The sequence below is a fragment of the Nelumbo lutea genome, chromosome 1 (genome assembly GCF_056320005.1).
Source record: "Nelumbo lutea isolate HS-2025 chromosome 1, American lotus-T2T, whole genome shotgun sequence".
In the NCBI taxonomy this organism is placed as follows: domain Eukaryota; kingdom Viridiplantae; phylum Streptophyta; class Magnoliopsida; order Proteales; family Nelumbonaceae; genus Nelumbo; species Nelumbo lutea.
The window spans coordinates 176,450,249-176,463,245 of record NC_142684.1 but is presented as its reverse complement, the minus strand read 5'-3'; positions in this window follow the sequence as shown (position 1 = coordinate 176,463,245).

Sequence of the window (12,997 nt, the reverse complement as noted above, 5' to 3'; positions counted from 1 at the left end):
AGTGAGATGAGTCTTCTAAGACCTTCTATAATCACCTATAGCTCAACTACTATTGAAGAGGTGACTAAACAAGCTTGTCCCTCTGCGATGAAAGTATTATATTGGTAAGAATCAAAGAAGAGGCATGTGGAGACAATGTGTCTAGTAGTGTCTCAAGATCCATCAACCAAGATAAAAGGAATATGTGAGTTTAAAATAGCATGTACGTCCACAAAGAGGGTTAAGTTTGCAGCTAAGGGGAGGGTGATATTGCTTTTTGTTAGCTAATGATAAGAGTTTGCCTTTCTAAGCACAAGAGCTAGTCAATGTTTTTTTTGTTTGAACAAGACATCATTCCTCATATCCCGAAGACTACAAAAAATTGCTAGAAAGTGAGCCAAATAGTTGTTTTTGAGTTCTTTCCCATTAACATGGTTATTGTGTTGTCATTATTATTATAAGATGGCATATGTTGTTTTTTAGCTAAGAACGCTTCAAGGGAGAAGCCAATTTGCGCCTGTAACTAAATTGTCTAAGCAAATGGGGCATTCCAAGAATAGGTGTTATTGGGTCTCCACTAAGATGCAACAAAAAGGTAGTGAGGATGATTTTGCAAGGGGGAAATCCGAATTCTTGGCTACTACATTGTCGATTTGGGATTGCATTACAAAGTAATAGTCATAGTTCTTTGCACTATAGATGAGTAGATCTAACCCAAGTTGCAAATTTTCTTGAGATTATTTTTTCTTATACCACTTGTCTCATAATAATAGATTCCTTATTTTAGAGATCATTATCTTATATATACATTTCTTTAATGGTACTTTAACATCTTAATCTAGTATATAGAAAAGGGTTTTATTATCCAACAACCTAGAAGTAGTGGTAAAGGTTCTAAGTGTATGAACTATGACACTAAAAGTTGATATATATATATATCACATATATCGATACTTTAAAGTTTGAAGCATAATCTATATCATATACTAAAATAAATTGATCTACAACAACAAGGCTTTCCCTACTTCATTGTCCATTCCTTATTTCTTTCTCAAATTTTTTATAATTATGAGAAAATCTAGCATGTTAATTTTTAACCCTCAAAGGCAAAAAGCTTCATTAGTCTTGCTCAAAACACTTTTTAGAAGATATTACATTTACAAGAAACAAGGGTAGATTAGGAAAAAAGTGAATGTTCTTGAAATCGAGAGAGTATGTTTAGCCAATCGGTGAACAACCCCATTCATTGTTATTGGAGTAGATTGCATTGAGTAATGGAGAAAAAACCTCAATTTTACCTTGAAATTAGAGACAATAACTTTGGCATGCCAAAGAGGAACAACATTTTCCTCCAACAAGGCTTTAATTATATTTAAAACACTCCCCTCAATGATAAAAGCTTGTATGCCTAATTCTTCTATTAGTTTTAAGCTTTTGAAAACTTCCCTCGGGAGTGCCAACCTTAGGGCTTGTTCGTTTGCTTTGATGTTTAAAATCAAAAAGTGCAATAATTACATTAAGGTGGCATTTGATAACACTTTTCAAATGTCTAAGGTTTGAAAACTTTGCTTTTTAGATGCCATTGGCGCTTGGGTTTAGGTATGAAATTAGAGGATACAAAACACAAATTTATATCTAAATTGGTAAGACTTAGTTTCACGTCTTCCTAGAATCAGATGGATTTTAGATGTAATAAAGTGACATTAATGCCCTCATTATTGTCATCTATTTGACAACAACAACAACAATAATAATGATAATAATGATGATAATAATTTATTATTATTATTTATTTAAATAATATTGTTAAATAATAATATGTTTATTAATAATTTGTTATTACTTAATAAATATTTTTATTCATTATTAGTTAATAAGAATAAATAAATATTATTTTTAATTAAATACCAAATAATTATTTATTTCAAAAAATATAATACTTATTTATTAATATAATACCGTTTTTATTTAATATTCTTTTTATTATTTATAATATTATCAAATAGTCCATTTTTAAAGGTAAAATAGTAAACTTCATAATTTCAAATGTTAAAGAATTACTCCAACTTAAATGATTTGATCTTTTCAGAACCTATAAAAAGTAGAAAATGTTTTTTACTTCTTTTCATATTTTAGACCCAAATAATATCTTTTTAGTTTTTCAGATTTCAGATTTTTCAAACGCCAGAATTATATTGGTATTGGTGAACTTTTCTTTCCTCTAAACTCTTAATGTAGAGAATGTTATTCTAAATTTTGAAATTTGTCAAATATCTATTTTAACTCCATATATGAGAATTTTTATTTATGCTTTGGGGATATCATTGGAAAACAATAAGTTATAAGATTCCTCTTTAAGAGATAAGAGGATACAAACACCCATTTTCCTCTTAAAATTGTAAGATTCCTCTTAAGAGATAAGAGTTAAGAGGAAACGAGTAGGCCTTTAAGCTCTTCATTACCCAACCAATACAAATGTTACATCTTCATCTTTTATAACAACTCTAGCTCTTGATTTTCCCAAAGATTAAGCACCATCAAAGTTAATCTTGTAATGCCCTCATCTAAATCTTTTCCATATCCTTGTTGGTGCATGAACTAGTTGCTCCTCCCTATAATTAATAATCTCCCTTTCATCATATAAGGATGAAACAATTGCATCAGTTTATGCCTATGTTGCAATGACAATAAACATTAGAGAAATCTCCCTCTTCACTATTACTTTGTTGCATGGTTTTCAAACCACCGTTGACTCGGACAATCGAACCGTCGAGGCAACCTGTTCCATTTTACCCCAAACCCGGTCTCTAGCAAAAAACCGTTGAAAAGTCAATGATGCGTTGACTCGTTTGATGGTTTTTTGTCATTTTTTATTTTTAATTATTTTTTGTCAGAACAGGTCATTCGTTCGAACTAGACAGTTGAACTGTCAACCCGGAAACCGGTGGCCAGAATGGTTCCATTTGTGGGTCATTTTTTAAAATCATGCTTTGTTTCACCTATATTTCTCGACTTGTCACATGCAAATAGCCCTTTTAAAGATTAATGATACTTCTTTATAGTTAAAAGGGGTCATTACTTTTAGTCCATTCCAAAAGCCAATCTTGGTGTGCATTAAGGAGAAGACCCAAGCTTACTTTGAAACATGCTGGTCTAGCAAACGAACATCCAAAGAATAGGTGTTAATAAGTTTATGGTGCTTCACCACACAATGTGCAAAAGGATCTATGTTTATTTTGAGGTGAGCCATTGTAGTTATATTAGGAATAATACATTAATACCCATTAGGCATCTCCATATGAAAGTGTGGACAAGTATTAGTAAATTCTTAAAATGCCAAAACTTCTTACAATTCACATCGCCAAATTCAATTGCATAAGTAAGAAGAACTAGACTCCTGCTCCTTGGTTAATCTATATGTTGAACTTGTTATGAACTTGCCATTGGGATTTCTTACACACACAATTTTCTGTACGCGATAAAACCATTTGAGTGATGATGGCTGAAGTACCAACATTAAAGATTCGATTCACTTCCTCTTGTATCCAATGGTTCATACTTGAATTGACTAGTGCAACTAGTTGTCATGGTATCAATAACAAATTGGATTTTATTACTCTTCATTGGAATCCATGGGTTAGAAAATATGGATACACACCAACCATTTCTCACATGCCATCTGCACTTGTCCATCATCTCACGATCTTTTAACATATTGGATCATGTCGTTGATGGTGCATTAGGAGGCTTTTTAGTAGACCAAATGTTTACCTTACCATATATATACTTTGAGGTAAGGACTTACACAAAAAAAAATGGTTTGGGAAGGTGAGAAAATTTTAAAAGGGAGTTGCTTTTTTGCCACATGTCACGAAAACCCAAACCACCTAATGCCTCTAGCCTACATATTGACTTCCAACTCTTTAGATACGAGTTGTGTTGTCCCTATTCAAAACCCTATCAAGAATCCCTTAAAATAGAGCTTAGGCTATTACCCATTTGCTTAGTCATTAAATTAGTGGCCATATAGAATGCCAAAATAGCCTGAATAGTGCTCTTTACCAAAATTGTTTTGCCATCATGTGATAAACACTTAGATTTCTAGTGACCTTCTCTAGAATAATATGTCATGCCTCCTTACAAACTTTATTTGAAGTAAAGCCTAATTTCAAGTATCTTCCGTTGCATTTCATCATTATAACACAAAGCCTTTAGCTATCAATTTACAAACTTTCCTATGGGCGTTGCAACTAAACATAATTAGAGATTTAGCAAATTTGATCTTCTATCCCAACCATGCATAAAAGATATTGAGAGCATCCTTAATTGTTGTTAATTCAGAGAGATTTAGCAAATAGTAGATGGTTGAAAGTACTACTTCCCAGCAACAAAAATGTCACCCTTTTTTATGAATGAACAAATAGGTCACCCTTTAGAAGTTTTTTAGACAATAGTATAGAAAACACATCAATCCTAAGTACAAATAAGTATGGTGACAAAGGGCACCCTTGTCGAAATCCCTTAGTATGATCAAACTGAGGAGTTGAGTTGCCATTCACAACTATAGCAAAAGATATCAAATTATCGGTGAATGACAATGCCAATTGAAATGACAAAATCAAGAAGAAAAACCCTTGAGTTGCAAGACTTTTAGTAAAAAATCTTATTCCATATCATCATAGGCCTTAGAGAAGTCTAATTTTAAAATGAAACTATCATGCTTACCTCTCTTTTTCTACATTGAGTGTGCAACCTTAGTTGCAATCACTTTGTTGTTAAGGATTTGACAACACATTAAGAATACCCATCTCTTCAATATGTGTAAAATCATGTTCAATTGGTTCTATTTAATCCCCTATTATAACATTATTGGTGTACTTCCCTTTCTATATTGATTTTAATTTCCTAAATCATTGATTCACCTTCCATTGTTTTTACTTTCCTATTTTTTATTTCTATGGCACATGTCCTTCCAATGTGTGAGGAACCAAATTGTTGGGTTATTGGGTCATCTCCTTTGACTCTATTGTATGGAATTGGCACTTTTTTTTTCACATGCAATAATTGAAATTTGATAGATGTTGGACATTTTATGTCATTAAGCATCTATTACTTTGAGATTGAAGATGAGATTCACCCCTTGCCCATTATGCTATGAAGAGCATCATTTTGAATCAAAAGTCACTGTAAGTTTGTAATGATTGATTGTGTACACCTGAGGCAATGGTTAAACAAAATGGCAAAGGCATCCAGTGATTGTTGAGAGGAAGTTTGGTATAATTTTCTTTGTCCATTCTGCTATGAGGAGCATCCTTCTGAATCAAAAGTCACCATAAGGATTGATTGTATTCACTTAGAGTAATGGTTTCATAAGGCATCTCGTGATTGTTGGCATAAGTAGTGGTGGATGCGACAATGTACAAACGATAACTTTTAATTAAAGAGATAAGCACTAAATAACAATAAAGCATAACTAAAGATGGATAATAATTCCACAAGAGAGTAGGGCTATCAATAGGTCAGGTTTGGGTTAGTATAGGGTAGAACTTGAAGCGACCCAATAAGAAGTATCAAGGTTTTGGAATTGAACCAGACCCTATAGGTTGTAATTTTAGACCCAAAACTGAACTGATTGGTTCTTAGGACAATCTAGTTTGATTCAATGGACCTAGTTATAATAAGCCTACTTATATATATTGTTAACACTCGATTTTTGCTCAGCCCACCGCATTAACCTACAATTAACCCTAAACACCCAATCAGACTCATCTATCCTCTCTAAAACACCAAAAACCCAAAGAACCCAAATTTTACCTTGAGAACCCACAGATCCACCGTTAAACCTGCCTGATACCTATCCGATGACCCCGATTAACCCTCACTTACACCTCAACCATTAGATCAGACACAACCACCCAATCCAGAACCTCCCAAAACATCTATCCATTAAATTTGAACTCAAGATTCCTTCGTTCACCCATTCATCAAACAAAGATTCCATTTCGGTCATTCTTACATTCACAACCTATATCCACTTGATCCAAACACATCTAAACCAATCAAACCTGGCCAATCACCCCAGAATGCCAGAAAAAATCCTACATGTGAAATCCCATCCTAACAGTCCTTGTTTTCCTCTCGATCATACAAAGATTCCATTTTGAGCCCTTAGATTAACCAAATCGAGCCCTTTCTAGATCTACCCAATCCAAGCCCAGTTTGGCTAATCTGACCCCACCAATCAACTCAGAATGTCCAAAAACCCACCCTACAAAATCTCAGCAAAAAATACCCTCATTAACCCTTTCATAAAAAATATTCCATTTCGGTCAATCCTACTAGCCCATACACACAAACCCACTATTTGTGGTCAGATGCATCTCAACCCTCCACTTTTTTTACATGAGACCACCCATCATTGGACAAAGAACCCGATTCAAACCTTGGACCTGGTTTAACCCAACTTATCAAAAATTACCAAAATGCCCTCATTTCCCCTAAAATTACGAAATTGCCCATGCCTTATTATAAAAGCCAAATGAGACTCTCTTTTAACCTAATGGGGGAATACTCACTATAGACCTTTGTCTTCACCTGGTATCAGGGAGCGCGGAGAAACCCTCAAACCATTGGTGCCTCTCTTTCCAACCTTTCCTTCCTCTCTATTTCTTTTATCATTTTTCTGCTTCTTTCATTTTCTTCTTCTTCCTCTGGTTCACTGTTTTCTCCCCTTGTTTCTCCATTTTCGTTTTTTTGCTGCCTTCACTCATTGAACCAGTGATGAAGCGTTTCACGTCCGTTTATCGACTCTCTCGCCTCTATCTTCATCATCAGCTCACTCATCAGTGCCGCCAATTTACGCCTTCCTGCTTTTTAATTTCCCCTATTTGAAAGTTGTTCACCAAAACCCATCGTTGGTGCACAGATGGCTGAAACTCAGTTAAAGATATCCCATATAGTCATTTTGGATTGAACTCGACCTCAACAATCGTCGCTAGCTCAAAGATCAGTCTCGTTCGTTTCTTTGCCACACATTAAGCATCATCCTCAGGTAATTCCCTTCATTCTGTGTGTATTGGTTTTCTTCCTTTTGGCATTTTATCGACGTCTAGAGTTGTGAGTAGAGGGAATGGGTTGTCTCAGCTCAAGTACCTCTCGGTACTAGTCTAGATTTAGGATTAGGTTTTTGTTTTCTATTTTTGGGATTTAAATTTGTTTTACTTTTGAATCTTATAATTAATCATGCAAAATTTTCTTGCTTTACTGTTTTTTTTTTTTATTATTTTTTACCTATGAGATCAATTCCATTGTTTGAATATTGTGAAAAAATAGTTACATTTTGATTCTGTTAATCATCCTAAGTTATTTGTTCTAGAGATGAATCTGGTTTATACCATCTCAAGTTTATGCTATATTTAGCTAAGACTATTGAGGTTTGAGATATTAGTTCTTCATACTATATTAGTTAAGGTATATATACAACCCTTCCCTTAGTTCCTTTTTTTATCTTGTTTTGTTTCTTTTATTTATTATAAGAATTTTTTGCTTGATTTGTTTCTTTTATTTTTTATAAGAATATTTTGCTTTATTAAGATTTATGATCGTACTTGATTAAGATCCCATGTGGGCCCCACCTATTGGACCAGGGAGAGGGGTGCCTAACCCCTTCCCCTCTTCCATCTGAGTCTTATTTGGACTGGTGGATGGTGCCTTGGGTTTTGGAGCCACTATTAAAATATAGCATTTTAAAAGTCAATCTCGAAGGTCCCATCACCTCCATTTTTTAAATTAATGTGTGGCAACTCCATTTCCAGCCCAAGTGGCAAGTGAACGGTTTTTTCTATATATATATACACACACACACACATGTACATATATACATATATATAGGGTTTGGGTCAAGTGTTAGTTAGTTCGGTGAATAGAATCAATTCCAAATAGATAATAATTGGGACAACATATTAGGAATCAAAATCAACCCATTTGTACAAATACTAAAACTAGAACCAACTCAAATGGCTCAGGTCCATTGGGTTATACCCGACCCATTGACAACACTACATGAGAGTAGTGTTTGCATAGGGCTGAGATCCTAAGACTGCATTAACCCTTAGGTTCTCTACCATTAGATCCATGGGGTTTTGCTAAGTTGTCTTCCAAACAATGTGTCATATATCAAGAAGATTATTGCAACCATCTTCATAAATCATTAAATTTTGTTGGTATTGTAAAGTTCTAAAATCTAATAGCTAATGCTTTGTCCAAGATCTCAAAGAGTCATTTTGTTTGATTTAGCAATGCCATTTATACTAGTGCCTTTATCATGTCTTTATGTTTTTTTTTTTTTGGATTTTGAAAGGGGGGAAGTTGGTCATTGGACTTTGGTTCTCATTGACCAAGATACCTATATTCTGTTTTCTTTTTTTAATTTGTGGAGTCCATAGAAAATTTATTTTACCTATCTATTTGTAAGTAATACACATCTCCTAGACAAAAGTAACTTTTCCACATAGGGAAAAGTTGCCAACACTTAAATGGGATAAAATTTTCCTTTTTAATAATGGTTTTTTTATGGATAAAATAGTCATTGTCTTATTTACTTGGGAAATAAAAGAACATGGGTAAATGCACTTACCTAGTAAATACTTACCCAAGTAAGTAACTTCCCGAAAATTGAATGGGGCCTATGAGTTAAACAGAGTGTTTTTCAAATGATTTATTGGCATGAAGTGATGATTGTATATATGAAATCTTCTAGAAAAAAATACTATTGTACAAAACCGAGTTTTTGAAAAAACTCATATATATATATATATATACAGGGTGAAGAAGACAAACGACTTGGATATTGGTTGACCCAATTTTGTATAACTTATATTTCATGGTATCTATATATTGATCAGTTTTGTATACACTTTTTTTTTGTTGCCAACGGTAAAAAACACCCTTCACTAATGGATGCTCCTCACAAATCCTCACACCATCCACACTTGCAGCTACACATCACGACATCTCCCATTCTTCACTATAGTTTATGGGTCTCGTGTTTTTAACTTAATTAATAATAATTGTTCAAATTAATTAGTTAGTTAGCTAATCTTATTGATTAATTAATATTACTTACACTTAGTTACATTAATAAACATTTTATAATTAATTACTAAAAATTTTACAATGATCATCAATAAAAGGTTTAAGATTAATTTTTATTAAATTTAATTGGTATAAGTAATTAGCATCATTGTAAATTTTAATATGTAAATGATTACACCTGGAAAACTTTAAAATTAATTATGGAAAAGTTTAAATCTTTAACAAGAACAACTGTTTCAATAAATTATAATGATACTACCACTAATTGGTAATAAGAACTATTAAGATTTTTAAAAATTTTAAACATTAATCAAAAGATCACGATTTAAATTTAAAATGGATAATTAATAAAATAAAAAATTTAAATTTCATTTAACTGTAATTTAATATTCACTTAAGTTCCACTTGAAAATGATTACATTAATTAATAAATATTTACAAAGCTCGTGCATCACACACACACACACACACACACACTAGTGTATATATATTGAGATGAAGTGCAATTAGATGGCTATCATTTTGCATAAACCAAGAATAGAGATTAAGATGTGACAAGGGTAAAGCCCATCGAAAATCTACCTAACACCGAGAATAATGATAAACATATTTAAAAACTAGTCATACCCATGTGTATGGACTTTTTTTTTCATATTCTGGAGAATATTATTAACTTATTTTAAGATGATCCTTTGAATGAAGATTTACGACTTTCTTTGGAATGGTTAAAATTAATTACATCTAGATGTTAGACATGAACAACCACATGACCATGATAGTCCTATTGAATTTTTTATGAATATTTATATATATAATAATTCAATGTTTGAATTTTATCTATTAAGATGGTAAAAAATATTGCAACTATTTTTATAAACTCGCTACAACTTAAAATTTACCTCATATTGCCATACCCCCTATAAACCAAACTCGAATTCAATCCTCACAAGACCTACTCACACCATCCTCACAACCACTTGCAGTTATGCATTGAGAATATCTCCCATTGAATGAAAACTTATAAGTATAGAGATATTACCAATACATAGTTGCAAATGGCTGTGAGTACAATGTGAGCATGGTCTTATGAGGGTTGAATCCGATCTCCTATAAACCTACAAGCTCATTTGTGAATTTGATAAATTTCCTAATTGTGATGTCACACATTAGGTATGCTTTGCACTATAGTGCATACTAAATTGTAGAATTGGTTCAACCCATTTTGCAATGAAGCCTTAACTTCAATTAATGCAAGAAATAAATGTTCATGACATAAGATATTTCTCAATGTAATCGTGCATTATTGTTTTAGGCGTGAGCCTCAAAGTTGGAGCTTCACATGCCTTTTAAATCATTAGATTAGCTTTTAAGAAAAGGGTAAAGAATAATAGATATATGTTTTAAAAAAAAATCCTAATCGTATAAACCCCCTTACCCCAAACAAACAAATAAGGTTTTTAGATGCGATGTGTGTTGCATGTAAGAAGAGAAATAACAAGTGTAACACAACTACAAATATGAAATATGGGTGGAAGGTTTCTTAATCAAATCAATCAGGGAATCCTGCTTAGATGATCCCAACTATTTCTACAACATGAAAAGATTTTATGGAAAAGTACGGACAGGCCCAATGCAGATTTCTGAATTCCACTACAGACCTATAAACATTCAAAATGTCAAAAACTCCCCACTCTATACACCAATGCCCACTTGTGAATTGGCATCAATTCTGAGCTGGCACCTACGCCAATTGTACTTTGGGCCTAAAAATTCTCACCCTGACAAGGATTTGGCTGAATAATCTATGTGTCAAATTTCTTCAAAGAGCTAACATCGAATAACCCAATTGAGACATTATAGGCTAAACTTCTCTTATTACCTTTTTTAAGCAAGAGCCAAAGTGGCTTTTAATAGCATCACTATTATACATATAAAAAAATATTTATTATGTAAAGTATGATAGTGAAAAGATGAAGAAGTCGGGCTAAAAGAAAAAAATCCCAAATAGTAATAAGTCCTTCAATGTCATCAAGTAATCATACGCGAAGGTGGAATTATGCATATTTAGTATTGCACCAACCAATGGCAGGGAAGAGTTGATCCATTAATGGAAATCAAGCTATTGACTATTTCAAGATAGCCAATCCTTAAATTCAAAACTACTTGTTATCCAATAGATAGCTAAGATTCGTAATACTAAATGAGCATTGGAGTTTTCCCCAAGTAAGAGTAATCATACTTTCAATTTTGTAAGGGCAACAAAAGGCTTTCTCTAAAAATATGGGAAAGTATATTGGATTGAAATTTATCCCAATGAAGGAAGGTTGGGCAAAGAAGAATGGGGATTCATTTTTAAGTCCTGTAAAGTTGCCACATGAAATATTTATTCCCAAATTCAATAACCATGCGAGTAGATTGGAATCCGAACATGCAATCCACAATATATTAATCAAAAACATCTCTCGTAATTGTATATTGTTTATGGGAGATGTTCTTGCAACCGTTGTGTCTTTGTGGCTCATAATTGATAGAGTAAATTCATGAATCCTCTCTTGAAGTTTCTGGTTGTTGCTGAAACTTCCCCTAAAGTTTGGTAATTGCAATCACCTCCCTGAACTTTTTGATATAATTGCAAGTAGACCCCCTCTAGTAAAATTTTCTAAAAAAATGCATGAAATATCCAAAATATCCATGTGGTTACCTTTAGAAAAATTGCTTGTTTTCCAAATTTTCTCTTCACATGAATCACTACCCAAACTCTTCCAATCTCTTTTTTTGAAACTAATTTATTTTTTAAATTTGCCCTTCATATCAATCACTCAAAGGTAAAGCTGCAACTTTAAGTTCTCTTTGTTTTTGTTGTTCATAAAGTTTGCATTATTTTTTCCCATAGAAACCAACCTCAATAGTAACTATATGGGTATTTTGGACATTTTCATGCCTTTTTTTTTAAAAGACTTTACCAAAGGGGGTTTACTTGCAACTGTATTATTAGAAAGTCTAGGACAGACAATTGCAATTACTAAGCTTTGGGGGAGATTTCAGCAACAATTAGAAACTTCAAGGGAGATTTTAGAAATTTACCCTTATTGATAATGTATAAATATAATATTTTGATCATCAGTTCGGATAAGGCATGGATGAAGATGATGATTAACACCATTCAATATCTTATATCTACACCTTTCCAAATCCGATTTAAATCAAACTGGCAACTTTCAATTTGAATGCAAATATAAACAAATCAATATTAGATTTAAATATATCCAATTGGACCCAAAATCTAGTATTATATATTTGAATGTGTTGGGAGGTGTTTTTAAGATTTCAACCCAGCTTTAACCACCTTTGTTTACATTAGTTTTTTAAGAATTAAACCTGTGATCAACCCGATTTTATTTGTGGGTGATGGATTACCGGTTCAACCATTCAAGCTAAGCAAATTAGACTATTAGGAGACCTGAGACCTTACATCTTAAATTCTTAATATAAGGACAACTTCTCATCTCTCTTACACCATTAATATGAAAAAATGATGAGAGTTATTTGGTAATTTTTCATTGCATCCCATAAATGATTGTTGTCAATACCTTATTTGAATACGTTAGTGGTGTTGCTAAATTAGTTCTACTAGCTAGACCGGCATATTCAAATTCAGACAAGCAAAAATTGATTGAGAGGTAGTTTCATTCTACCATATTAGCCAATAAATGTTGTTAAAATGTCATTATAGAAAGATGAATGAAGTTGTTTATTTATTTATTTACTTGTTTATTGAAATCATTACATCACCAAGAAAAAGGTATACTCTTGAATTTGTTTTGAAAAGCAAAATCAAGTTGGTTTTGTTTCAAAAAAAGTTCACGAAATCATCAATATAATGACCTTTTTAGAATGGAAACAGATTTTGTAGAATGAAAATTAT